We start from the raw sequence: 24,736 nt of genomic DNA, 5'->3' as shown, positions 1-24,736 counted from the left end.
CTGAACATGTGTTAAAATAAAACGTCAAACACTTGCATGCTGGTGAGAAATCAAGTTTAATACAATACATAGATAACAATAAATCTGCGCGCAACACGTGTATGTCTGGTGTTTAACAAGGGTGTAATCAGATTGTGATCAAGCCTAAATAGATCATAGCTCATAGTTCATAGTTCAATCCGTGCTCCCAATTGAGCACAAAAACGAGAAAACATCTGTGCAAGTGTAAACAAAGAAAACCGTAAACGATAGGTCTCCCGTGTTCATCTAATGGATCCATGAAAACTTCGGAATAGGCCGAACAAAGCGGTTAATGATACACACATACAAATAAACAGCCAAGTAAACGTCCTCAACACATGGGATACTGCGCGACTAAAGTTCATAAACAAGTTTAAGACTCAAGTTTGTACGAACACATGAACATCCCAAAACATTAAAAATAAAAAGGGATTAGGTACGAGATTACTCACTTGATAAACGGTGCGGTGTAAGATAATGCAAGAACCAACTTTAAACAAGCACAAGTTAACCTATAATTAAAGATTATTGTTTTAATGATTGGTTTTAAGTCTTGAATATAAGTTAGCATAATTAATATAATATGTATTACCGGAAAAGCAGGGCAGAACAGGGAGGAAGACGGAGGCAAAGAGAGCAGACGGCAGAGGATCAACGGCAGAGAGCAAGGAAGAACAGGAGAGATTAAGTGTTGGTGTGTGATGTGTTAGGAAAATATTATTATTATTTATAGAGAAACCCTAGGAGACATGAATCCAGAAAAAGGGGAAAAGATCTCAAAAAGCAAAAGATTCCAAAAGCAAAAGATATCAAAAGATATGGCAGCTGCAGGGGGCAAGATAAAGCTGACAGGGAACAGTAAAAAGGCATGGGAGGGTCAGATAAAGGTACTGGTCAAGCATGGAAAAAGCAGATCTCCAAAGATAATGTCAGTCACTTTTTCTGCCAACCAATGGGGTTGGTGCGCATGCTGCGCCGAAAGTAACTTTTCAGACATAAAGCAGATTAGGTCAACGGCTCAAAAGATAAGACAACACAAAAGCAAACGGCTAGATTAAACAGAAGAAAACTCAGGGTTTAGCGCGAGAAGCTAAGGCGCACCGCGGGAAGAATCACATTTCATAGCGCGCCGCGGGAAGAATCACATTTCTTAGCGCGCCGCGGGAGGAACTACAATTCCTAGCGCGCCGCGGGAAGAACTATAATTCTTCGCGCGTCGAGGGATGAACTATGATTCTTAGCGCGCTGCGAGAAGAACTACAAATCCTTAGCGCGTCGCGGGAAGAACTACCGTTCTTCGCGCGCTGCGAGAAGAGTTCGTCTCGCGTATCGCTGGAACAGATGGTCGTCACGCAGGATTCCTTGCAAGGAGTCTGGCGCGTGGAGCTGCGCAGACAACCTTAGGCGGGAAGAACCAAAGGACAAGCAAAGAGTTAGAAGAAAAAGAGGGAAACAAGGCTAAAGGGCGGGACGGCGACAAGAGGGAAAAGAAGGCGGAAAGAGAGAGGAAGAGGGACGGCGGAAAGAAAGAGAGAGAAAGAGGCGGGAAGAAAAATATATATTATTATTAAAAGTAAAATATAAGTATAAATAAATATTAAATCATAAAAGAAAGAGATCGGATCGGAGAAACGGGTACCTGGGTCGGGTCGGATCGGGGCAGATGTCACATTGTGCGTGTAGCTTTGCTGCGCAGGTAGCCTTCCCTGATGGCTTGTATCCGCAACTGCAGGAACAGGCGGAGTACTTCACCATTGGGAGGCTTTTCCTGCGGGAACAGCTTGTGTACTGCGCGTAAGGACGTCACGTCTCTGAGCATGGTGGGTCCTGCGGGCCCAGTTGGTTTCTACGCAGACGTCCCTCTTCAAGGGTTGTGAGTTTAGCCTTTGCGCAGACGTCCCTGTTGAAGGTGAGTCTTGCGGGTTCAACTGCGCAGACGTCCCTCTTTGAGGTGAGTCTTGCGGGTCCAACTGGGCTCTGCTGGGACCTACCTCTTCAACCTCTCTTCTACAATTTTTGAGTTTGATAATCATCGAATCAACATTTCTGCAAGGTATGTATCTACAAATTGTTATCATCTTCACTTTTGTTATGTCAATCACAAATTTACAGTCCGTAATTAAGCTTAATTCCTTTTTTTACAACAGTTAAATCTTAAGCCTGTCTTTTTATGTCATATAATAACTTATCTTTCTCTTTTGGATATGCTCGTGACACAGGTAAGTGTTTTCTATTTGGTTCTTCGACCCCTAGATACTGTTGGTATGTTCTGTTACCTTTATGAATAATTATGTATTCTGAGTCACTTGAAGTTTCGTGACCTTTTTAATCAAGTAATTTTGGTTTTTACCTTTTGGCAGAGGATGATACAAGCTTAGATACTATGGTTTTAGATACCAACTCTAATGGAATGTAATAGGCCATATCTATAATACTGATTGGCATTTTGAAAGTGAATACTTGAGCTGTTATTTGCTTTGTTTACCTCTCTAATGTAGTGGCTCATAATCTTTGGAACTTGAATATAATGTGATGTTCATTTGCTCAGGTTGATACAAATTAATCTTAAATGGCTCTTATTATGTGAGAGCTCAGATTTGATAACATTTTTGTGTATGCATGATGGATGAACCTCTTAAAATATGTTTTTTCTTCGTTACAAGAAGTTAGATATTTAAAAATTGAGTTTTTAGAACATCTATAATGGTGAAGGATAAAAACAGTTATAGAATTAGTCAACCGGGAAAACTAACCGGACTAGAAACCGGTTGGTTCGCTTTTGCGTGAAACAAAGAGAGGTCGAGAGTGGGATTGGGTCTATAATTTATGATATGATGTCCCCAAATTAGAGTTTGTTAAGTTTCATGAAATTGTTAATAGTTGATGTGTTTGTTTTTATTAATGGGTTGGTCTCGGGCTAAATGTGAAGCACCAGCCACGTGTTCGTAATGACTGGTGGTAACAACCAACTAAAGATTTTATTGTATATTACTTTATGTAATTTTGTTATTGATTAGAATAGTGTGTCATGAACTACAAAACCAATCGTCCACCACCACTTAGCACACAGATATGCCCGCCAAACAATAGATTTTATAGTTTAACAAATTTTACGTAAAACAAAATGAAATTTCACAATACCAAAAGTTAATTGAAAGAAATTGGGACTATATACCATTAGAGGTGTTTATTATTTGATTAGGGCTCACTCCAACCCAACTCAATTGAAAGAGCTTAGACATTAAAAAATATAACGAACGTAACAACTTAATATATACAATTACCCTTAAATCAAAGCAAACTCCGTTGCAAATAAAACAAATTATTACAAAAAGTAAAATAGCAAGGTGATTAAAAATAAAAACCTAAATAAACCTTCGTAACACGGGGGGCTAAAAGCTAGTGTGTATATATATATATATATGATTGATTTCTTTCGAGAACCACTTTGAGTTTTAAGAACTCGAAAGAACTCAACGTAACAAAATTTTTTTGCACATGTGTAATACGTAAGTGTAAATGATGTACAAAAAATTACGGTATTTTTTTACACACCGAATCTACTTTTTACACATGTGTAACTAACGTTTGAACTTGTGTAATTATCAAAAATACTTATTCTCTCTTCTGCTTCATTTTTTAATTAAATCTAATATCAGCCACATATTTCATATCATTTAATTAAATGTGTGATTCAAAATTGAGTTTTTAAAGTTATTAAAACTTACCATGATTCTCAAAATAACCCTCCCCTATATATATATATTTATAAATTAGAAGGTATCATAAATAAATATGGAAATATGTGTCTCAAGAATAGAGAAAAAAATTTATTATAAACTTTTGTATTTTCAAAATAAAATTAATGAGATAAAGATTAGGTTTTTTATATTAATCATACGTTTTATTAAAAAGAGAAACCGTGTTATGAACCATTAGGAACTAGTTTTATACCCGTCCACCTAATGTTATTATGTCATAACTATCTTTCTTTGCATTTAAAAAAAACATTATTGCTATAAATATGAATTCCATAATTGTATAAATATAAATTGCTATAAATATAAATACTCTAACATCTAGTTAAGAGTTTTATTAATATAAACTGTCTTCTATGATTTCATAAATACAAAATGAGTTAAAACTATTCAAACATGAATCTGCATCGTCCTAAATTTAAAAAAACACCCAGAATACCCTCGCAAACTTATCTGAAATCTGCACAGATCAAAATACCCTCGTATTTTGACCAAAAGCAAAGTTGACCCGTACTCTGATCTGAATTAACCGAAACAGCTTATCTGAGATCTGCACTAATCAAAATACACTTGTAGCCAAATAACCAAATATTGACCCGTATCAAAAGCAAAGTTGACCCGTCAACTGATCTAAATTAACCGATATAGATCATTCCCAAATTGCACCTAATGACCAGAAATCAACCTTTAGCCCATATCGCGCTCCCTCTTCCCACTTTCCAGCTCGTTCCGTCCCATAACCTAAAAGATAGCATGACATTAGTAGAATGAAAGTTAGAACCTGTAACGTGTTAACCCATAACCCATTTTGTTCTGTAACTTGTAACCCATAACCCATTATGTTATGTACCCGTAACCCGTATTGTCATGTAACCTGTAAACCGTTGTCCCTTACGCTGTTACCCATAATCCATTAGCAATGGCAACTCAATAATCCATTTAGCATATAATCTTAATATAAAATTATGCAGAAAATGCTTATATGATAAAAAAAATGCTTATATAACAAATTAGGGATTATTTTTACCTGAATAGTTTCCTTGACATATTGAAAACACATGCACACCCTTTATTGCATCCATATACACATATAAAAAAGACTTACAGTTATCAACAAATGAAGATAATAAATTAAATGAGTAAGAAATGTACCAATAAATATAACAAAATCACAACCATAATACCATTATAAGTGTTACTAATCAAGTCTTGATCAATATCATAATTACCATTCAGCTTCGATCTTATATGCATGTCATCTTAGAGATAATTGATATCGTGCAAGCATCAAAACTGAACCCCCCAAGCAAAAGGCCACCCTATAATAACAAATAATAATTAAAATTCATGCATTCTTTACAACTACATTGATTGTACTGTTGAGGATGTAAAAATATATGTACATCGACTTTATTTTTTCAAGGGATACAGGGATTAATAAATTTTGACACAATTTTGCTTACAATTGTGACACAATTTTGAAACTTGATCTGACCCATTTGAGCAGTAGCTCGAACCCACCCGCCAAGCCTACTTGGACCCCTTCAAACCAAATACGCCATAAGTATTTGTATTTAAACAATTAACAAATTTGAATTACTCAACTGTATCATCAAATTGCAACCCTGTCATTTCAAAACAAATACATCATTTGACTAAATACATGGTTCAATAAGGAAAAAAGGTAATCATTTATTAAATATATACATACATACAACTTATTAAATACATACATATATATATATAGGAGGGCTAACGTACAATAATAGGTTATCGTACATTAGGTACGCGAGACCCTGCACCACCAGATCCTAATTACAATTAAAACTACTCGGTGGTATAATTGTAATTAAATCAACAAAATACTTCTCGCACAACAGATCGTCATTTGCTGCAAGCCTTCAACCATAATCAAATCATCCACAAAACTAAAGCATAATCAAAATCGATAAACCCATTATCGCTATAGTTTAATAATCTTCAAATTGATCAAAAATTGTTGATTTAATCAATAGAATTGATGTGTAGGAGGCTTTAGAATCATCAATCGATTATGAAATTGCATAATAATACACTTAATTGAGCTATGATTAGGGTTCATGTTTAAACGTTCTGCACAAAAACTTTAAACGTTCTGGACTTTTTGTACAGAACTTCTAAACTTTTTGTACAGAACTTCTAAATTTTTTGTCTAGAACTTCTAAAGTAAAAAGTTTAGACCAAAATGAAGAAAAAGTTTAAACGTTCTGACCAAAAATGAACAAAAAGTTTAAACGTTTAACTAATACGTTCTGATCAAAACTACAAATTTAAACGTTCTGACCAAAACGAACACCTTTAAACGTTCAAGTTTAGATGTTCTGTACCAAAACTTTAGAAGTTCTAATAAAAGGTTTAGAAGTTCTATACAAAAAACTTTAGAAGTTCCATACAAAGTTCTATACAAAAAACTTTAAAAGTTCCATACAAAAACTTTATACATTCTGTTTAAACGTATTATACGTTCTATTTAAACGTTCAGAACAAAAATCAATTAAACTTTAAAAGTTCAGTACAAAAAGTTTATACGTTTTAGGTTAATATTAACACGTTCAATGTTAAAACCCAGAACTCAAACTCAAAATTGATAACTGAAACTTCAAATTGATGATTAATTGGATCAATTTCAAAGTTTAATTGATCAATTAGTTCATCAATTTCAATTTCAATTGATCAATTTGATAAACTAACCTGTGAACAACTCGTGACGGAGGAAGATGATGTTCACGACGGTAACGTCGATGGTCGCGACGGAGAATACAATCGTTGGACGGTGACGACTTGATGAACGGTGATAGTGAAGGCGGACGGAATCGATGGGAGCAGTGGATCATAGTTGATGAAATTTACAATATTGCCATCGCGTGATTTTGAAATCAACAGTGTAGGAACTCGCGTACGTAATGTACGATTAGGGATTATTGTATTGGATCTTTTATCTAAATATATATAAATAGAAATCAGTATCCTTATTGGATTACCTGAGTATTCACAACTCTGATAAGCTTATAGGGACCTCTTGCTCAACATTCACCTCCATCAATGGGATCTTAAACGCTTTGGCTCGGGCAACCATCTATTCACCACGAACTTTGCGTTCAGCTTTGCACCCATAACACATGCTCACAAGTTTAGCTACTAAAGATGAGTCATCCCCAAGTATGCTCACTGAAACCCATGTCTCACACTCTCACCGGCTTGAACCACATTTAAAACCACACAAGCATGTTCTAAAATGACACCCAAACAATAATATAAATTTATTAATGATTGACCTGTGTTTTTTTACCTGGTTTCTCTTTGGTTTTCTTCCGTTATTGCAAATACAACGATTGCAGCCACATGATGTTATAAAAAGTATTTCCGTAAGACTATCATACCATATCAATTGAATCAACCTAAGAATTATAAACATAAGATAAAGTCAAAACAGTTATTTAATGCAAGCGAACAAAAGAAAAATATAAATTCAAACCTGTGTGGTGTCCTTGAAAACAGGTTCATATAAGACACCGGTGTAATACCACATCAAAGGATGGCCCCTTAATGTTACAAAGGAACTGTTTTGCTCCATTGTTTCAGCATTTATCCCCTTATCTAATACGATAAGAGGAGTTGCTTTGTGACTATCATTTTCTTAACTTGCTTTGTGACATTGTATTCAACATTCAATTATGTTTGCTTTGTACACCCAATTTTGGCCATTTTCTTCGATTCCAATGTTCATGGCAATGCATATAACATATACTCCTAATGCAGCAATATATATTGTATTTCAAAATAAAACAATTATTAATTTCCTCAAAAACAAAAAACAAAAAACAGTCAAGGTCAACTATAATTTAGTGATTACCTCATCCTTATGGTGTAAGAAAGGTTGTGAAGTAAAGCTAGAAAATATAGAACACTTGTATGCTGAAATTCTTCTTGACTCTGCAATTAAAAAAATTAAAGCATTGAGGCAACATGATGTCAGTAACTAAGGACATAACTAACTGATTTACCATTAAATCTTCAAAATTGATGTAACGTGGTGTCAAATCTACAAATCAGAATTGAATTAGTGAGGTCAATAAACTTTCAAATTGAATCATAATCTTAAACAAACGCAATTTAAGTGTCGAAACTAATTAATGACAACTGATATATGATGACGATGAAGAATGATTTTTAAAGACCGACCTTGAAATTCGTTCAGCCTATTTCTTAAACTGGACACAGAAATTAGGGATTTTAATGTAATATAATTTGGGGGAAAGGAGTTGGAGATTTACAGTTCCAAATAATAATAATAATAATAATAAAGGGACAAAGTTATGAAGACAAAAAACATTTTGTAACAGTTGGGAGGGGAGACGTGTGCGAGATATATGAAGCATCGATCCGATGAAGACGTGGGAAAGAGAACTGACTATGATAAACCGCCCCTGACTTCCCCTTCTCTATGAGTTATTACGGCTGAGATTTCTTCATACGATAGAAATTCAACAATATATTATATAATTTTAGTTTAGTAACTAATATGTTTAGTTAATTAACAATAATATACTTTTAATTTCTAGGTCTTTGAAATTCAAATTAAAATATAAATATAAATTTGTAATGTTATTTAAATTGAAAAACATTCAAGTTTCTAAAAAACAAATGATCCAGCCTACAAATACTTTTCCTTTTCCCCAAAACACTTTAATCTTCTTCAAATAGTTCATAATATTTGATTCTCTAAAAACAGACGATCAAAAACACTTTAATTGGCGTCTTGGCCACCACTTAATCGGCTCAAACACCTTCAACCATGGTGGAATCCCTAATTTGATTCCTTTTTAGGTATGATTTCTATTTAATTTTCTTGATTGTTTTGATTTAGTGGTTAGATTGTAGAAATTGGTTCTGTTTGTTTTATATAATGAGGTTAGATTGTATATTCTGTCAATGAATAAAGAAGTGCGAATAAATTCAGTAATTAGGCTTTGGTAGTAGATTTGTTGCGATGGATGTTTTAGATTGGGATGACAATGGGTCGGGTTTAGGTATCCAAACTTGTAGTCGATTAATAAAGCCCGTCCCAAACCCGTCAGGTTATTATCGGGTAATTACCATTCGGGTTTCGGGGATACCCATCGGGTTTCGGGTATCCCGTTAGTTTATTAAAATACCCGTCCGATATACCAGCCCAAAACCCGTCAAGTTTCTATCGAGTTTTGACAAAATAACTATTTAATCGAAATTCCACTAAAGAAAAAGAAAATCAATAAAAAAGTAAAGTAGCATGTTTAAAAAACATAGAGGTATATTAAATGGCTGTAGTTTTATCATCAAATGGCTGTAGTTCTTGATTATCACGTACATCAACAATGAGTGTAGTTTTTTATTAGGTTACAATAGTGATTGCTTCAAAAGTTTCAGCGCACATATATCACCAATGTGGCTGTGTAATATAAGTTTTTTTACACATATACAATAAATAAATTAAAACATGTTATGTCGGGTAAATGCGTTTTGGAAATCTCGTTGGAGGAAGCCCGTCTGCTTGGTATTTTCTACTTTCTATATAATTTTTTTGGTGGATTTTTTTTTTTAAATCAGTTGTTTAATTTTATTATTGAAATGTTTTTAGGTAGCAACTATATTGGATCAGACAACTTGCTACTCAGTTTGCTTCGAGCGAGTGACGATGTTGAAGCTTGTGTTTTGGATAATCTAGGGGCCGACCCTAGTATTATTCACACTTAGGTAAGCCTGATGCTATTTTATTAATTATATTTATTAATATGTTATCTATATCTATATCTATATCTATAACTACATTATAATACATATACACACTCTTTCACCTCCCACCCGTAATCTTTATTACCCTCATATCACTTTATCCCTTCAATCCTTCAGTTACCTATTAATTGCTCATTCAATTGTCTCGATTTAACACCCTTTATCTTTCAATCATCAATTGTCTGATCAATTTCAATTGAACTCCCTACAAAGCATCGTTCCAATCATCTGTCACGTTCGGATTATACAGTTGATTCATGTTCGACCTATAATCAAAACTACATGCCTGCCTACTTCCTCAACTCCTCCAATTGGTCCAGGTTTGTGATCCCATGACAGGTCCTAATAAAAATATTATGTCTGATTTTGGTAATTAATTACCTTTCCTGTATTGTATTCTTGATTCCAGATTGATTTAAGGAGCCCAATATCATGGAAATCATGCTGCCAAAGCTTAAAATGCCACATCCTGATATGGTGGTAAGTGCGGGTATTATTATTATTATTATCATCTAATTGACTTGTTATCTTTGAATTTGGATTCCAGATTGAGGCAAGAATTTTAAAGGTTTTGTTGGCTAGCTTTACTTGATTTGTTCATGGCTGACTTTGCCCAAATTTTTAATAAGTTTATTTATGGTTGGACAGATGAACCAATTACCAAGCTTGTATGAGTTTATGGCTTGTAATCTTGATGCTAACAAGGTTTCAAAGAAGTTCATTTAATGTGTTTCTCAGTTATTTAGGTAAGCCGTCATGATTTAATGGAATGATATTGGTTTTAAACAAACGATTAACTTGTTTATAACTCTGGTTTAAGGTTACTGATGCTATATTGACATGTTGGTTTGTATGTCACATAGAGGTGCTTGTGGATGTGAGACCAACTCTGAAAACTATGCTTGAGCTTGTTACTCGAAGGATGCGTTTGAAACAACAAAGGATGTGATCAGTTTTAAAACACAAAACGAAGAGTGTTACTCCGACTAGATATACAAGAACACTTCGTTATTTAGTGAAGGTGAACTCGTTATGATTGTTTTATATTTGCATAAATTTGCCTCTGATTTGATTGTTGCATCAAACTACATTAAAATTGTTTTATGTGTCAATCTACTGAATTTGAGACCTAGGTACCAAAACCAAACCTTTTTTCCCTTTCGAAATCATCTATTTACAGCAATATTATTACTCTTTTAGTCATTCAAATTCAGTTGATGTGATCATATCATTTGAAATTGGTTACTTGGGTTATGCTTATGACTAGAATGCATTCAATTGCTAGGAAGAGCATTTATGGTACCATATGGCACCTACACAACGCACCTACTACGATTTCGTCATTTCGTTTATGTTTCCTTTTATTTTTAATTTTTTAATAAAATTGTCAAAACTGCACAAAAAATAGTTTTCGTCAAAACTGTTGTGACTTTTCTATCAAAGCATTTTAGTAGGGACACTTTGGTCAAATTTGTCAAAAGCAATATGGTCAAAACTGTTGTCAAATTTGTTTTTGCTGTTATAAGGGCTTCATAACCTTTTGTAATCTACTGCAGGTGTGTGCAGAAATCGTGTTTTACAATTACGATTGAAGATTTGTGTGTAGAAATCGTGTTCATACAAGTGAAAATGAGGTTTTGACTGAAGATTTGTGTGGTATATATGGTTGTCTATAGACGTTCCACCACCCATGCTCACCTACCGGTTTTGGGTTTCGGCTCGAAATCAAGGGCAAGAGGAGTATGATAACATCTCTGATAGGGTGCTGACTTTGGCTTCCTCAGATTCTCACCATTGATGTTTGTAATCCTCCATGAAACAGGTAAAATATCAACTCATGCTTCTGAGTTGTAACTTATGTTTTTGTATTGTTCAATGTTGTGTAATTGATGTTTAATCAAAACAATCGATCTTAAGCCTCAAAATACGTTTGTTTATTAATGAGTCTGAGCTTGAACTTTACTTGTGGAGTTTGAGCTGGCTCGCGACTTTAAAGTACATAAATTAATTAATATATAATAAACGAGCTGAGCTCAAACTTGACTTATGGAGTTCGAGTTGGGTTGCAAGCCTAAACAAGCCACATTAAATATATTTTTTGTAATATATAATATTATATATAAAACTATATTAAAATAACTAAATGAGCCAAGCTCGAGCTCTCATAATCTAAATGAGCCAAAATCAAGCTACAGGAACTCGGGTTCGGACCAGCTTGTTTGAATTGAGTTGGTCAGTTGGAAAACGTAGAAGGAAATTAATTGCTTGTGAAATTACTATTGTCATATATTGTTGTTTTATGATCGTATTTTACAAATTAATTGCTTGTGAAATTAACGCATTCAAAGTACAAAAGTATCAATATGACGACCCAACTTTACCCGAGCCGTCTTTACCGCAGTAAAATTTTAAAAATTAACAGGGATAATTTTGTTTGAAATCGTCTCGTTAGCTATTATCTACTTGCATGCTAGAAATTGACCTGTTAAACGCAACACTTTGGACCCGTTAAAAAAGTTCAACCAACTTGTTTTCAAGTAAATGTACGTATTTTGTTGGAAAATGACCCGTTAACTAATATGTATTTACTTCTTTGTCGGATTCAACATAAGTTCTCTACAATATCAACTAATATTCACATTTTTCTTAATAAAAAAACGTTATATATGCTAAAAAAATCCGACAATTAATGTGATTTTGACCCCTCTTTCTAAGGTTCCGAATTTGTACTCTTTTTAATTGATTTTTGAAAAGAAAAAAATAATTCTAGACTTAGTGAGCTTACGATTGCAGAGTGTTAACATGGGATAATAGTATAAAGATCTTTATTTCCATATACTATTGATCATATTAGACTGTCGTTTATGAACCTGCTAGCTATGCAGTTAATGTAAAAAAATAGCGGATATCGGTCAATGACCGATATATGAGATATCGGTTATTGCGGTGGGATAGCGGTATATATATATATATATAACACCAAAAGTTATCTAATAATAATACTTAAGTCTTAATACCAAAATCATAAAAGTCAATAGTTCAAAACACAAAGTAACAATATTTTTAATTTAAGACATGATTTAATCACTTAATCGAAAGCCATAAATATATAAGCATCAGCAGCGGCTGAAGAAACGGGTATCGGAGATGAGCATCAGCAGCGATTGAGGTATTTTTAGGGCAATAAGCTGATCGTTCAATAATAATCATAATGAAATCGGGCTATGGGCTTCCAGTTTGGGCCAAAAAAAGTAACAATTGGGTCAAAAATATTAAACTGATAATCTCACCGCTATTTCCGATATATCGGTGGCCATATATCGGCGAAATAGCGGTAAATAGCGTCGCAAATATCGGAACCGCTATTTGGACCGATATTTCGACCGCTATTTTACCGCCAGACCGATAACCGCTATAGCACCGCTATTGATAGCATAGCCTGCTAGGAACTTTCGTTAAAGGGAAGCAGAACGCTTAGGGGTTGTATATGTTGAATATCGCTGTAAAGGGAAAGTCTAATGTTAATGTTACTAAAAAACTTGCATATGTTATTTGGTAATAGATATCAACCTTTTTTTACTACATATATGCTCTATGGTGCACTGTATTTTATTTTGATAAATTTCTAATGCCTATATTTGATTCGACCTGTTAGTTTGCATGACTCGTAATACACTTATTTTTTTAAATTTGCTTTAAAGTATATATACTTGATTCGGCCCGTTTGACCAGTTTCCTTGACTTGTAAAACACTTTTTTTAGTATACATATTTGTTGTGGCCCATTTGACAAGCTTACTTGACTCATAAAGCATTTATTTCCTGATGTGCCACTTGATTATGTTGAACTTCAGATATTTCCATGTCAGACCATGTTTATTCCTTTTTAAAACTGCTTTTGGATGCTAATTTGGTACCACATTACTTTAAATATTTAATTTCAAATTCTAATCGATCATAATTATCAGTTTTAGAGTGTAATTGTTCATGTTGCAGGTTGCATATGTTATGACTTTGTGAGAAATGCAGCTTGCATATGCGGCTAATATGTGGAATGAAGCCTTGAATAAACGGTTCTGTACAGGTATCTTATATTCTACTATTAGTTAATAATGTTATGTTGATAGTTTTTAAATTTATTGACATATGCAGGTATGTTGGCCCAGATACATACATGCTATGTAAGTGGTTGCTAATCGGTATGTTCTTTTTTTTAATTAAATTATTATGGATCTCATTAGAAAAATCAACTTATAGTTCGTTGTTCATGCAGTTTCCCTTCCCTCAAAGTGAAATGTATTTTTGTGGCTATTCATTCTTGTTGCCTTGACTCAAAGTTGACCCTCAAGGTTGAATTCTTCTCTTTCAAAATTATTTATCTGATTAAGTTGTTACCAGTGTTTTGAAAGCCCGGCCCGGCGTCGAACTGGGACCCGGTACATATACCCGGCCAGGTCAAGGTATTCGGCCCGCCTGCTCTCTAAAAACAGTTGGGTTCTTCGGTTGCGGTCGGCCCGGACCCGGTGTAAATGCACATGGAAATTGGTGGTTACTATTATTTTTTATATTTATAATTTTTTAATATATATATAAAATATATATTTATATTTAAATTATTTATGGTGTCATACGGGTCAAACACCAGTTTGTGCTCCCTGGTTGGTTCGACCTTTGACCACGTAAGGCATCCAGGTCGGGTCTGAAAAGATTGGTTGTTACAACAATCTTTTAGTGTTGTTTATGTTTTTATCATTTGAATTTTCTGGGTTGTTTTTCGTTCATATAGTAACTAATCCTATAATTACTTATTTACCCATTTCGGTTACCTTGTTTAAAATACTTTTCATCTATAATGCTGATTGATGACAGTTAAAAAACTCTAAATATTGATACTTGAAACCAGAATAACATTAATTGTTCATTTTTGCTAATTGAAATACATTAAATGTTCCTTTTGAAGATCTAAATATCTTAAATGTTGTTTTTAAGAATTAAAAAAAAATAAATAAATGTTGGCAACTGTACAACATTAACGTGCAAATGGTTTACATTCTGGATGGTTTTGAACTTTTCAAGGTCAAAGCTGGTTTTAAGCATGACTTGACTTTTATGATCAAAATGACATAAGAGACATAACATGGTTGTTCGAGGTTTAGGCAACAAGCGGGCATGGCAATGGCGGCGACATGCAAAGCCACAGTGACAATCGTTTTAGGAACAGTTGGCACATTGTTTTGGTATTAATATGTGTTTATCTTTTTTTTCTTATCTTGTATGCATAAAGTTATAATCTTGAATCAATATAGTTTATTTCATTTACTATTTTGGTATTAGTTCCCGCGTATCCGTTGCGAAACGCGGGCTCTCCTTACCGGGATGGTTTCTACGTTATCAAACCATAGTGAGCGGTGGTTTGCGCTTCAATTGCAATCAGTATTATCGAAATCCCAATTGTTCCATCCATTATGGTGCAATCAAAATCAATAATCTATATCTATGCTCATATGTTCTATAGGGACATGAAATTTGAGCCCATACATGAGATTTGTAACGAGTGATCGATGCTTTAAAAAGTGCAAGTCATATTGTCTTTATTGATAGTAGGCGAGTTCTGGCCGTTACAGTTGAGCTGGAACCCGGGATACCGACAATTCCTGAGATCATTGTGTCATGAGGGCGGGTATTGGATCCCTGAAGCGGTTCCACACGAGAACGACGTCGCACGTTTATAAGATTCATATAGGTTGCCTAAAGTTTGTGGAACCACAATCACAACAAACACGGTTATGATGATTAGCAGTTTCATCAGGATTATTTTATCGTCAGGTTCTACCCTTTTTTCTTATACTTTGGTCGACATTATATGCACCAAATTACCCAACTAACTTCAGACATAAATCCTATTTGAGTTGAAATTTGATTAATATAGGTCAAAGCCATGTTTACTCGACCACCATAGGTTAACATTGACTCAAAATGAAGAACGCTTTGCTAACTGGACTAAAAGAAAAATTAAAGTTCACACCTGATATGTATGTTTTTATATACATTCAATCTTCTCTTCAAGTGGTAATATAGGCGATTTTGTGTAATGGGTCAAAGGGACCTATAGATAGTACGTGGAAAAATGGTTCGCTTTAACTGATTTTAGAAAGTTTTTCTAAATACTACATAGTTTGTATTAAATTATAAAAAATGGTGCCACCTTATATTTATTTAACATATGGACAACCGTAAAAATTCAAAAAATAAATCAATATTAAAGGTAAACCGTAATATATATCTCAAACGGTCATATCGCCAGATTTGCTTTCATTTGTGTGGTTTAGTCAATTGTTTATTAACACCTCTTCTAAATACCGTCATTTTTGTGGTGCATATATGTGTGGGGTAATAATGCTTCCAATTACTTTTACTATAAATAAACTTTACTTTTACTATAAATAAACTTTGTGGTATTATCTAAGTTAACGGTTCATAAATATATATTTGTATATCAAATATTTATAACTTATTCGGTTCTTGAATTTGGTTTGACTGATCAGTTGGTCCTATGAATATGACAAGTAACACATGTGTCATCGCTAGCATCCTTATACGACCCCGCCGCGAAGCATGGGCTCTATACGGAAACCAAATATTACTATCGAAGATGTCCGTAACACAATGAGCCGCTACGTACTGAATCACAAATGTGTCCCCGCCGTAACGCGCGGGTACTCTTACTATTATTATTTAGTAGGGTTAACTATACATGCTTTATATTAATATACTGACATGTAAATTACATACCTTTTTGTTTTCTAAAGTTGGAGTTAAATGAAAATCACATACATCACTTTATATAAGTCCTAGTTCTAGCACCTTAGATTCCCTTGTAATATCTTTAAAAAGCTGTCTTGATGTTTCATTAGCATGTAAGTGTAAAACTTTTCATTATTTAAGTCAAACAGTGATATTAAAATACTTTTAGACGTATCAATAATCCTTGTAGTGTACCTGTCCTACGTAGGGCTGTAAATGAACCGAACGAACACGAATAAGGCCTTGTTCGTGTTCGTTCATAAAGGAAATAATGTGTTCACGAACACTTACCGAACGAGATTTTATGTTCGTGTTCGTTCATTAAGAAAATTAATGTGTTCACGAACACAAACGAACACAAACAAAATCAGCAAAGCCTAGAGATTAAGATCGATGTACTCATCAATGTGAATAATGAAAGAATTTAAACGAATTGAACGAACACGAGCAAGGGCTTGCTCGTGTTCGTTCATTTAACTTTAAACAACATGAACACTTAATCGAACAAATATTTATGTTCATGTTCCTTCAGTTAAAAGATGAACATTTGTGTTCGTTTAGGTTCGTTTGTTTAAAATCTAAACGAATATAACTGAACAAAGATAAATAAACATATATGAACACAAACATAAATGAAAACCCTTAAATGAACAAAAATTAACAAATATAAAACTTTAAGTAAATGACTCATCCAAATAATATATTTAATTACTTTTTAGTAATACATAAACAAACATAAATAAACAGACACAAACGAACATAAACGAACGTTCGTGAACATAAATGAACGAACGGAACATATGTTCATGTCCGTTCGTTTAATTAAATGAACACAAACTTTTTGTTCATTTTCGTTCGTTTATTAAATAAACGAATATAAACGAACTTTCTGCCGAACAATTCATGAACAGTTCATCGAACGTTCGGTTCATTTACAGGCCTAGTCCTACGCGTGCATGCTACAAAGTTGATCTGTCAATATGTCTAATTTATATATCATATATGTTAGTTCACAAGTCTAGCATTTTATTATTTGGTTATGAAATGAATCTTATAAAAAAGATTATTTATAATGATTATCAAATAGATTTGACCTCGCCATGCATGGGTATGTTTATTTATTTAACATGTCAGTTATTAAATGACCCAACATTAATAGTTAATTTTATGTGCAGATTTTAAGAGACTTAAACATGCTTTCTGGACATTGTAACTTGACCAGAGAAGAACACCATTTCTAAGAGCAGCAGGGTGTCACATATCAAACGCTACTGGTAAGCTTGTTTGAAAAAAAATGCTACTTTTGTTATTGTAGTGTGTCTATGATACGAACCCGTCTTAGGCTGAAGGGTCCAGGGGAGATAAAAGGGTGAAGATAACGAAGGGTCTAAGTAACCGCATCATTTATTAATAAATTGTGTCTATATAAGTGTTCATGTTTTAGGTTATGAATAAGAATGTTTATGTTTATCAAATTAAGGGTTTTTATACCTTTTTAATCGGAGATCTAATCACTCTCGAATCGGATTAACTGGAGACTAGCCCCTCTCGAATCGGGCCAACTATCCTTGTTCTTTGTTTATTTCTATTAATTCAATATTCTATTTTTGGGGTTCTATCATTTGGTTCCATTGCCGGGAATCGAACCCGGGTCTCCTGGGTGAAAGCCAGATATCCTAACCGCTAGACGACTTCCGGGAAATCGAAGAGAAGATGATTTGGAATACCTGGAGATCCTCTCATCTAACCTATGGTGGAAGTCACTTACCATTGTTGGAAATTATGGACTAATTCGGTTAATTTAACGCGGCCGACCAAGTTACGGCCCGTAAGAGTTACACCTTGGGTAACGAGCAAAATCCGCTTAATTTAGTTAACCGATAATGACGAATAATATGATAGAGTTTATTTATTGGATAAATAAACTAATACGAGCTTGAGGCCCGGTTATTGTTTTGTAGTATTATATTTATAATAATGACCTAAATTGTTATCCAAGTAATAATAATAATCATACGTAATATTATACCATACATGTGATTACTTGGAGAGTAATTTATGGATATTATTATATATAATATAACATACATACAATTCATAATTGACAAAATCAATTCAACGAGAACAGTAGCCGCCCCAATCCTTGTTTTGGTCTCTACTCACGCACAAAAGGGAATCAACTATATTTAAAGGGAGCCGTCTAGCACCGTTGCCGTTACACGCCACCGTTTGCTGCTATTGCCCTTATTCTGTTGCTGCTGCTTTGAACACCACCGCCGCAACCGCGTTATCTCGTTATCGTCACCTAGCGTCGCTCGTTAACTCTCGGTGTCTCAACCGGTTATTCATTAACCGAGGTATTATTTATCTCATCGGTAGTTAACAATATATTGTATATTATTACTCGTACTCGTATCGTGTGTAACCGGATCCTGTACGGTTCCGTTTATGGAGATTACTCGTTTTTATATTCCGCTGCGTATTCATATATTAATGTGATTAATAAATTATGAAACTAATTTAATTATACCGGGTTTAATTGTTAAACCGTTGACTGATCACCACTGGAACCCAACAGTGGTATCAGAGCCTTGGTTACAATATACGAGTCGAATCCGGTTTTTTTACCGGATCTACATCATAAACTTCAAACTAGTTGAAGTTTTTGATCTAGACAAGTTTTTTGAGCAATCTTGGTTTGGTTAATTTTTATTTATTTTATTTGACCAAAATATTGCTCAATTTTATTTTTATCTTTATCGAATATGTAAATCTGGCCCGACCTTGTTTGTTTGGTTGAATGGTTTTTGGTTTATGGCCATATGGATGGTTCAAAAGTTGTATTTATTTTTCGGTTTTATTTTATGGTTTTTGGCCACTTTGTTGGTTCAATATTGTAATAGATAGGGTTTGGCTTTTCATTATATGTATTTTTAATATTGTAATGAAGAAGACCCGAAGGGAAACCGAGGACGAGATCGTGGAGTTCTTGAAGTCAGTGGGAGTTAGCAAAGATGACCGGATGCACCAGGAGTCCATCCTTGTGGTTGTTTGTGTTGTGACCCCTTGACCCGATTGGTCTTGCTAATAGGCTCTAGCAAGACCAATCACCTTTTGGCCATTTAAGATTTACATATTCTTGTTTGCTATTGTGGTTGCTTGCTTGATTATAATAGGTTATAATACCACCGACCTAATATCAAATATATTAAAATAAATTTTAATTAACCAATAAAGTTTTTGCAAAATTAAACTAAATTTGATTTTCCAAAACCTTATAACTTAATAGTTCTCTATTAACTTAAAATTGGTTAGACGTATCGCGACAAACTTAGTTTTTAATAGGTTATTTAAAACTAAGCGTCCTGAGAGATGAAAAGGTTCATCATTATTGTCCCGATAATAAATACAGTAAAATTTGACTTTTACTCTATTTGGTAATTCTAAAATTAATCCCAATATAAAACCAATAGTTTGTGCCAATCCTACTACAAGTCACACTTGAGGCATACTTCAAAATTTCGAGTGTTTGGAGCTAAAGCACCGCACTTGTTTTCTAGCCTATCCCATCAAGGTGAAAGCGCTTCGTTGACACATCCGGCCCTTTCACACGTCACTATACTAGGACAACTATTACTTTACTCTCCTGTTACGTGCTAAAGTTGTCTGGAGACTTAAAGTGGGCAAAGATGAGGCTAAACGTATCTGTACAGACAATCGTTGTCTCTATAGGCCTCATAACCGAGAGTTGTGCTCTATTCATAATTGACAATCGTTGTCAGTCTGTCTAACCACTTATTAATGTTGTGTGCTACAGCTGCCTTTAATAACTGGAAGCCAGATTCTCATGTTCCTATTTCATTAATGTAATTGGGTCATTGATAATAGGACTGCAACATCGAAAATACTAATTAAATTTACTTTTGCTTATTAAATCAGATGTCATCAAACGATAACACACCCTACGCACTTAAGACTATCCTTGAGAAGGATAAGCTAAACGGTACCAACTTCATCGAATGGCACAACAACTTAAGACTAGTTCTTACAATGGCAAAGCGCCTGTATGTTCTCGATGGACCTGTTCCAAATGAGCCTGAAAACAGCACAGCCGCTGCTCGAAAAGCTCCTGACAAGCATAGGGATGACTTGGCTGAGGTCTCCTGTATTATGCTAGCCACCATGACTTATGAGCTTGCTAAAGGCTTAGAAGACTTTGGTGCCTATGAGATGCTGGAACAACTCAAGGACATGTTCCAGAAACAAGCCCGTCAAGAACGATTCGATACCATGAAACAACTCATAAGTTGCAAGATGGCAGAAGGGTCTCCCGTCAGTGCGCATGTTCTTAAGATGAAGGGGCACATCGATCAGCTTAAGAAACTTGATTATCCCATGCTTGATGAGATGGCATCGGATTTCATCCTCAACTCTCTCCCCAGCTCTTACGACCAGTTCATAATGAATTTCAACATGAATGGCTGGGTAAAGACAGTGCCGGAGCTGCAAGTGCAACAAGATGGGGCACTGGATGCGTAACTGCCCCGAACATCTAGCTGAGCTAGCAAAGAGGAAGGCCAATGGTGAAGGCTCTTCTCGAGGTATTTCCATATACGTTATTGAACTTTTCACTGTCTCTAGAAACACATGGGTATTTGATACCGGATGTGGTTTCCACATTGTTAATGTCTTGCAGGAGCCTGAGAAGTGGAAGAAACTGAATAAAGGCAGCATGGAACTCATCGTTGGAGATGGGAAGAGAGTACCAGTTCTGGCAACTGGAGTTTTTCATTTTACTTATCCATCTGGCCTAGTTTTTCCTTTGAATAATTGTTTGTATGCTCCTGGTTTGACCAGAAACATTATTTCATTTTCATTGTTGCTCGAACATGGTTTTAAGTACATTTTTAATGGCATGGCTATTTCTGCTTATTTAAATGATATCTTTTATTTTGAGGCTAAACCTCGAAATGGTATTTATGAGATTGATGTTCAACCTGACAATAACGTATATCATCTTTCAAAACGTATCAAGACTAGCATCAATGATACTTTTCTATGGCATTGCCTACTTGGCCACATAAGCAAGACAAGAGTTAAAAGACTCCAATCCAAAGGGATTATTGAATCCACAGGACTGGACTCGTTTGATGATTGCCAATCTTGCTTAGCTGGCAAACTCGCCAAAGACTCCTTCACTCATAAAAGTGAACGAGCAAGTGATCTGTTAGGACTCATACATTCGGATGTATGTGGACCTTTCAGAACCATGACTAGAAACCATGAAAGATACTTCGTTTCTTTTATCGACGATTATAGTCGATACGCTTATGTGTATCTTATGAAACACAAGCACGAAACTTTTGAAAGGTTCAAAGAGTTTCAAAACGAAGTGGAAAAACAACTTTGAAAAACCATTAGAATGCTTCGATCAGATCGAGGTGGAGAGTATCTCAGCTCAGAATTCATCACTCATCTAAAAGAGCATGGAATTGTTTCACAGCTCACTCCACCTGGCACACCCCAACATAATGGCGTGAGCGAGAGGAGAAATCGAACTTTGCTAAACATGGTTCGATCGATGATGTGTAGAACTAACTTGCCTCACTCATTCAGGGGTTATGCCCTTATGACCGCCGCCCGCATTGTCAATCTAACTCCAATTAAGAAGATAGACAAAACCCCATATGAGATATGGCACAAGGGAAAGAAGCCCGAATTGTCTTACCTTAGAGTATGGGGATGTGATGCTTACATCTCAAGTGAATCTGATGACAAACTTGATCCCCGCGGCGTTAAAGTTGTTTCCGTCAGATACTATAACCAAAGCGGTTATTACTTCTTTCATCCTGATACAAATACGATTTCTATCAAGAGGAAAGGCCACTTCCTTGAGAAGAAATTTCTCAATCGAGGAACTGGAGATAACATTGTTGATCTTGAAGAAACTCAAGAACTACAAACAACCGCTGAGGAAGTTGGAGCGTCTGATCAACAAGTTGTTGTTGCTGATACATCAGACGGGAACACAAGTGTTCGCAGAAGTAGCATGACTCATGTACCAAATTCTAGATACCTATGGCATTTAGATGGTCCCGAAGTCTTATTAGTAGCCGAGTCTGGCGACGAGCCTACTAACTACAAATCTGCTATCTTGGATCCGGACTCCGAGAAATGGCAAGATGCCATGAACGCCGAGATACAATCCATGCAGGATAACCAAGTTTGGAACTTGGTTGAGCTACCCCCGATAGTCGGGTAGTAGGGAGCAAATGGATTTTCAAGAGAAAAACCGGCATGCATGGAAATGTAAAAACCTATAAGGCACGGCTAGTCGTGAAAGGTTTTACTCAAACTCAAGGTGTTGACTATGATGAAACCTTCTCGCCCGTTGCTATGACTAAGTCAATAAGGATATTACTTGCCATAGCCGACTATGACTACGGGATATGGCAAATGAATGTCAAAACCGCTTTTCTTAATGGACATCTTTCTGAAGATGTTTATATGGTTCAGCCTGAAGGTTTTGTCGATCCTAATTATCCTAATAGGGTTTGCAAATTGAATAAATACATTTATGGACTTAAGCAAGCATCTCAAAGCTGGAATCTTCACTTTGATGAGAAAATCAAAGAGTTTGGTTTTTTTCAAAAATGAAGATGAGCCTTGTGTTTATAGAAAGGCTAGTGGGAGCACTTTATCATTCCTCATCTTGTATGTGGATGATATACTGATCATTGGAAACAACATTCCTATGCTTAAGGAAGTTAAGCACTGGTTGGAATCTTGTTTTGCAATGAAAGATCTTGGAGAAGCCGCTTATATTCTGGGAATAAAGATCTATAGAGATAGATCTAAGCGGATTCTAGGGCTAAGTCAAAGTACTTACGTAGACAAAGTAATGGCACGCGTCTCAATGGAAAACTCCAAGAAAGGAGCTGTTCCAATGACTAAAGGAACCGTGTTGAGCAAATCGCAATCTCCGGCAACGGACATTGAATCTAAGCATATGCAAGCAATTCCATATGCTTCAACGGTTGGTTCTATCATGTATGCTATGTTATGTACTAGACCAGACGTCTCGTATGCTTTGAGCATGACCAGTCGTTTTCAACAAAGTCCTGGCATAGCCCATTGGACTGCCGTAAAGAATATTCTAAGGTACTTGAATAGGACCAAAGATATGTTCTTGGTGTTTGGGGGAGTGGAAGAGGAGCTCACTGTAAGGTGTTACACTGATGCTAGCTTCCATACTGACCGAGATGATTCTCGCTCACAGTCAGGTTTCGTTTTCACTCTCAATGGAGGAGCCATTTATTGGAAGAGCTCCAAGCAAAGTGTAGTGGCGGATTCTACCACCGAATCCGAATATATAGCTGCATCGGATGCTGCTAAAGAGGGTACTTGGATGAAGAAGTTCATCACCGATCTCGATGTGGTTCCGAGTATTCGCAAACCAATCGAGGTGTTCTGTGATAACACAGGTGCTATTGCTCAGGCCAAAGAGCCCATATCTTATCACAGAGCCAAGCACATTCTAAGGAAGTTCCACCTCATACGGGAGATACTGGAACGAGGTGACATCATAATAAGCAAAGTAGACACAGATCAAAACCTAGCAGACCCGTTCACTAAGCCGATGACTCATGACAAGCATGACCATCATAGGGATGATATCGGTCTTAGATTAGCTAGTAATTTGTTTTGATTTAGTATTTGGATGTATGAACATTTATACAGTTATACTTTTGAGTTCACTTTTGATTTAATGGTTAAATGCAAACGTTGAATATTATAACTGTGTTCATTTTTAATACGTTTAATCCATGAATATTGTATTCTAAATTATCCGTAGTCGATCAAACTCGTGGGAGCGATTCTGAATTAAGACTATTCTAACTTTGGACTCAAAGGGTTGACTTCCAAACTCACAGACCTCATTATGAATGACGTTGGATGTAACTCGCATCAAATCATCTTCATGGATCTTAGTCATAAGATGCATTTGATATTGGTATGCTCATTTAGTATCCTTAGACCTGGGATACATATTAGAACTTTCGTTTACTAAAGGTATTCTTTGATCAATGTCAACCGCTGTCACGTAACTGCCAGTCATAAAGGCATTGGCTGGGAGTATTCTGAAGTTCAGTGGGAGTTGTATGTAATCAAGATGGGATTCTGTACTCTTACATGATATGTGACAGTTAGACATTTTGGCGCCTTCGTTGATTCAAACTGGTAAAGTGTGAGGCCTCACCCAAACTTACTGTGTGTTTGATTGGACCACTTTGACTCGAGAACGAAAACGATAATGATTGAACTCCATATGAGATTGATCTG

General features: G+C 35.3%; 2 long non-coding RNA genes across 2 annotated transcripts; both read left to right on the top strand.

Moving 5' to 3' along the window:
* Nucleotides 1-9,307: 9,307 nt before the first annotated feature.
* On the top strand, nt 9,308-17,678 carry LOC143584554 (uncharacterized). The gene is made up of 3 exons (XR_013144379.1): nt 9,308-9,351; nt 9,436-9,551; nt 17,569-17,678. It is a non-coding gene; the product is annotated as an uncharacterized LOC143584554 (long non-coding RNA).
* LOC143584553 (uncharacterized) lies at nt 9,831-11,238 on the top strand. The gene is made up of 5 exons (XR_013144378.1): nt 9,831-9,910; nt 10,000-10,070; nt 10,239-10,336; nt 10,411-10,611; nt 11,147-11,238. It is a non-coding gene; the product is annotated as an uncharacterized LOC143584553 (long non-coding RNA).
* Nucleotides 17,679-24,736: the final 7,058 nt, after the last annotated feature.

The sequence above is a fragment of the Bidens hawaiensis genome, unplaced genomic scaffold, assembly GCF_021521415.1.
Source record: "Bidens hawaiensis isolate Kalapana, Puna unplaced genomic scaffold, B.hawaiensis_p1.1 tig00033172_1, whole genome shotgun sequence".
NCBI classification, from domain to species: domain Eukaryota; kingdom Viridiplantae; phylum Streptophyta; class Magnoliopsida; order Asterales; family Asteraceae; genus Bidens; species Bidens hawaiensis.
The sequence above is the reverse complement of the archived record's forward strand: the minus strand, read 5'-3'. Positions and strand labels throughout refer to the sequence as shown.